Source organism: Penaeus japonicus, unplaced genomic scaffold (assembly GCF_977035675.1).
Source record: "Penaeus japonicus unplaced genomic scaffold, GWHDUDI00000001_assembly GWHDUDI00000009, whole genome shotgun sequence".
Classification (NCBI taxonomy): domain Eukaryota; kingdom Metazoa; phylum Arthropoda; class Malacostraca; order Decapoda; family Penaeidae; genus Penaeus; species Penaeus japonicus.
In genome coordinates, this window is record NW_028234411.1 from 9,854,686 (window position 1) to 9,859,685 (window position 5,000).

Here is a 5,000-nt window from a genome sequence, read left to right on the forward strand (position 1 = left end):
AAGGGTCGTTCAGATTCGGGGCTCCAATCCCCGTACATAGAGGTTGTCTCGTATTTATCGCCGTGCGTACGTGCCGTCGTTGCAGCGGGGTTGGGGGTTTGGGGGGGGGGGTGGCGCTACTTTCCTTGACTACCCCCTCTCTTCCCCCTCTCCCCTCCCTCCTCTCCCCTCCCTCCCTCCTTCCTGCTTCGCTTAGGGGGATGGCCACAGTTCACGTTGGGTTTTGTCGCTCATGGGGCCCTTATGTCACACACGTTCGCGTCACGAGGACTGTGATTGATATTTAAGCTTCATTTGCTGCTTATTAATGTTGAGTCATTCGGGCACACGCTTGCTTTACTACTATAACCAGAGCAATTTGATTTTGTTGGTTGTGTGTGTATATATATGTATGTATGTATGTATGTATTTTGGTATTTGGGTATGTATGTATTTAAGTATATATGGGTGGTTGTTCGCTTGTTTTATTTGTGTTTTTTAGAGGAGGGAGGAGGGGAAGGATGGAGGGGGGGTAGGGAGGGAGGGGGAGGAAGGAAGGGAGAGAGAGAGGAAGGGAGAGAGGGGGGAAGAAGGGAGGGAGGGAGGGAGGGAGGGAGGGAGGGAGGAGAGAAGCATGACTTTTGTTTTATATGATGTTTACATGCCCATGGCTATTCATGCGTGGATATATCATAATGATAAGCACAATATATTATATGTTTAACATCCTGATTTTATGAATAGTCCGGCAAAACGCTCGGCTGTCGAGTCTCCCGGAACCAAATCTAATTTCGGAAGCGCTTGCTCCTCGTCCACCACGACCCCCGAAATTGACACGTCGAGGTCGACATCTGTGATCGTTAGCGCCGGAAATCTCCTCACACTCTGCATTTTGATGCGACATTTTTTTTTTGGTACGTTCTCGTGCGTGTCGCTTTTTCATCGTCGTGTATTTCGGATTGAAATAATGTTGCAATGGTGCCGGTTCGTAGTTTACCGTGGTGAGGTCGGGATCGGGTTCAGTCTGTCTCATTGCAAATCAGACCAGAAATTGCAAGACAGGCTCTTTATGGATTCGGATGTAAATTAAATCAGCTTGGCCGTTTGTGCGAGTATAATTTTGTGGAATAGATAGAACGCTTGTAGTTGTATTTTTCTTTTGATGGGAAGCAAAACAAACTTGTGAAAAATAGGCCAATATTTATTTACAGTTTTCTATTTACACGACAGGTTTGACGTCTTTACTCCGGCAACAGATTTTATGTATTTGCTCATCACGTGTGCTCATCTGGTTGTAAATATAAAGAGTATCGAGGGAGTGTCCTTTGTGTTTGGGTTGGTACGTAAGGGGAGGGGATGGTGGCAGGGTGTGGATGTGGTGTGGTGGAAAGGGTGGGGGGGTGGGGGGGGGCGGTGGTGGTCACAGTAGTAGTGGAGCTGGCAGGGCGGCAGGTCCACCGGAGAAAGTTTCAGGACCACGTGCTTTTCACTTAGGCCTACCAGAACCTTCTACAGACGTTGCTTCTCACTGGCCTCGTCTCTTCCTGCTTCACCTGTTACTTCATAGCAGCCTTAGCACCGCTGAAGTATCTCGACACTTCAGGATCAGCACAACACCTGATTAGTCGTGATATTGTTGTTGCAAGGCGAGCAGGGACAGCTAACATGCTACGTTGTTCGTGTTATGTACTGTTTGTACCATGAGAGCTTAGTGGCATCTCCGGATTCCGCTGCCAAGGTCCATTTCTTCTTTCCTTGCCTGAATAACCACCTGATGCCGCCCAGTTATTAAAAAAAGAAGTAGATAGCCGTAGAAGAGCAAGAGAAAATGGGAATAAAAACACCTTGGACCCCGTCGCGGCGTCGTTGTTGTGGGCCATAGGCCTATACCGAGACCGCGTCCCCTCCCCACCTCCTGTAACGGAGTGACGACCCCCATGACCCAATCCCTCCCCCTCCCCCGCCCCTCCCCCCGCCCCTACTCGCGTCCCCTGCCCTTCACCGCCCACAGCCACAGCTGCCGCCACGCAGCCTGGGTCGCTGCTCTCCTGCCTTGTCTGGTACGGTGTGCGGAGATTGTTGTTGTTCGCCTCCCCGGGCTTCCACGCTTACAGCACGCACGTACTTACGCACACTCGTACTCAAAGTAACCGCACAGACACATTCTTACGGTTTCTATGCATTTTAAAGAGGAAACATGAATATAATTTACTTATTAAATCGTTATGTGCTTTTTCTCGGGAAATCGATCGCAGAATCGTATGCTAATCGTCGTCCGTACCCGAGCGAACCCGTGCCGTGCCCACATGTAGCCTGCATCTGCTCGAAGCCGGAGAAATATATGAAAAATGTTGTTTGGGCTTTTCTTTAAGATCGTGCTTGCGAAGCTTCGATATGGATCTGGAATTCAGAAACAGAGTGGGGTAGGCTTGACTATTAGATTGGAGTTGCACGAATTAGGCCTAAATTGTTGAGGGTTGGACGTAGGTCTTTTTGGGTGTCATTACCATATAAAAGGTGGCATGGTGTCGTATAGAATTAAAAAAAATAATAAATAACGGAAAAGCAAGCTGCAGAGAACAGTAGGAAAGGGAGGAGGGAGCAATCGCCTTAGACCTAGGAGGTTGTTGTGTCAGCTGGCAAGTAGGGCGCTTCGATAATGTTATGTCGGGACGCCTCTTGTGAACGAGAGACAGGGACGTGTCTTGCCTCCCCCTCCCCTCCCCTCCCCTCCCCTCCCCTCCCTCCCCCCCCCTCCCCTCCCCTCCCCTCCCCTCCGCTCCTTTTGCCCAGCGGACACTACCTGGATGGATTACCTGGACGTATTCAGGGTCAGACGCTCCCTCCCGAGCCTCCGGTCCTGCCTGACGGTGCTGGTCGGGAATTATTTTAATTAGATCGTCCGAGCGGCCGTGTGTGTTCCTCGAAGGCGTGCACTTGAGAAAGCCAGAGAGGGGCATCAAGTGTGAAAGCACGCGCGTGTGTCTACTGGCCATACCAGACCGCGTGGGGCTATTTTCCTGTCTACTCTATCACTGGTTGGCAGGCTGAGCACGCGGCGCTGCCCACGCACGCACACACGCAGCCCATCACTGTCTGCGGGACTGACCACATATCGCCTGTGTGCACACGTCGTCACTGTGCCAGCTCGAAGGTTTAAGGCCGAGCTGCGTCGAGATGTGAACAAGTGCCGATTGGGGGTTCATTGGGTCTCGGCAGTCCCAGCCGAAGCATAAGCCTCGACTGGAGGACCGTGTCTTCTCTCGAGAATCGTCTGGCTGATGAGATATTGATGAGGTCCTACTGTGGGTGTCCTATCTCTTCTCATATAGGTTTGCCCTGGAGGAGATGAGACGTATCTATAGGCCGGTCGTGTATACATTAAGGACGCGTCCAGGTTGCTAAAGCATTCTGAGGTGGCGACCATTGGACCCAGCTAAATGAAGCCAAATAGTTTTGGCCTATTGCCACTTTTTCAGGTGGGCGAACCCGAGGGCCACACATGGTAACCTAAGCAGTATCTCCGACCACGAACAGGACCCCTCCGCGTTTTTATGAGAAGGGTTTCCAAGTTTTTATTTGCACCTTAAATATCTTGGCACTGCCTAGGTTCACGTAAGGGAATGCTAAGTGCGTCTCGGTATCGGGAGGTGGTATGGAATGAATAACGGTTGCACAGATAAATCATACTTTTCTTATTGCAAATGTGTATCCTGTATGTGCTGATCGTAGAGCAACGCTTCTCTTGATCTCACAACCCGTGTTACTCTCCCTAAAAACTCCCCACCTTTACAAAAAACGGCAAGTTAAATGAGCTCACGAGGACCTCCAGCACTGTCTTCCTACTGGGTCTTTTTGTGGTGTAGCATCTTCCCGTGCTTGCATGCCATATGTATTGTGACGCCACCTTCGCTCTCACCACACTTGCCTTGTGATGTCACTTTTTATTCCCCTTTTTCTGCGCCCTTTCCCCTCCTGTAGCCTACGTGCGCACCTCCAGCGGGCGGTGTGGGTGGGGACGACGCTGGAGGGAGGTGAGCCTGGTTATAGTGTGTTGGTGCAGGTGGGGGTCGCGGCGCGGGGGCGGCCGTTCCCGGGTCGGCACCAGTAGCCTCCTGCCTAGACCCGACAGCGGTGCCGCAGCCACGACCAACCTCTTCACGAGCTGCCTGCGGCTCTTCGTCCTGAGTAAAGCTCCCGCGGATGCCTATCGCTCGCTCGCTGCTCGAGCTCCCCTCCCCACGGGTGTGCTGTGGTGGGGCCTGACCGCTTGCTTCATTGCTCTCCGGTGGTCAGGGGTCAAGAATCCTCGGGACTTTTACTTGCAAGAAAACGCGTTGGTATCATTGACAGAAATAGGATGTGATACTCGCTTTAGTGCTTGATGTGCGGATCCGATACTTGTGTATTTAAAGGTATAATGTTAGTGCTTTTCGGAATGGTATATCCAGTGATGTAATGAGTGATATGTCTGCGTCATTTTCAATATCACATGCAATGAAAATGAGACTGTAGTGTAAAGACAGTATGAGAAAACAGCCATCTCTCTCGAATAACAGGTGTACTTTAACGAGTGGCGAATAGATCACATGCACATGCACATGCACATGCACATGCACAAGCACATGCACAAGCACATGCACAAGCACATGCACAAGCACATGCACATGCACATGCACATGCACATGCACATGCACATGCACATGCACATGCACATGCACATGCACATGCACATGCACATGCACATGCACATGCACATGCACATGCACATGCACATGCACATGCACATGCACATGCACATGCACATGCACATGCACATGCACATGCACATGCACATGCACATGCACATGCACATGCACATGCACATGCACATGCACATGCACATGCACATGCACATGCACATGCACATGCACATGCACATGCACATGCACATGCACATGCACATGCACATGCACATGCACATGCACATGCACATGCACATGCACATGCACATGCACATGCACATGCACATGCACATGCAC

At 50.9% G+C, this 5,000-nt stretch overlaps 1 protein-coding gene across 5 annotated transcripts in view; it reads left to right on the top strand.

Annotated features, from left to right (window-relative positions):
• The window catches only part of LOC122248226 (uncharacterized), a 235,710-nt gene that overhangs the window by 162,796 nt on the left and 67,914 nt on the right, over positions 1–5,000 (top strand). The gene's annotated exons all lie outside the window — the stretch shown is intronic.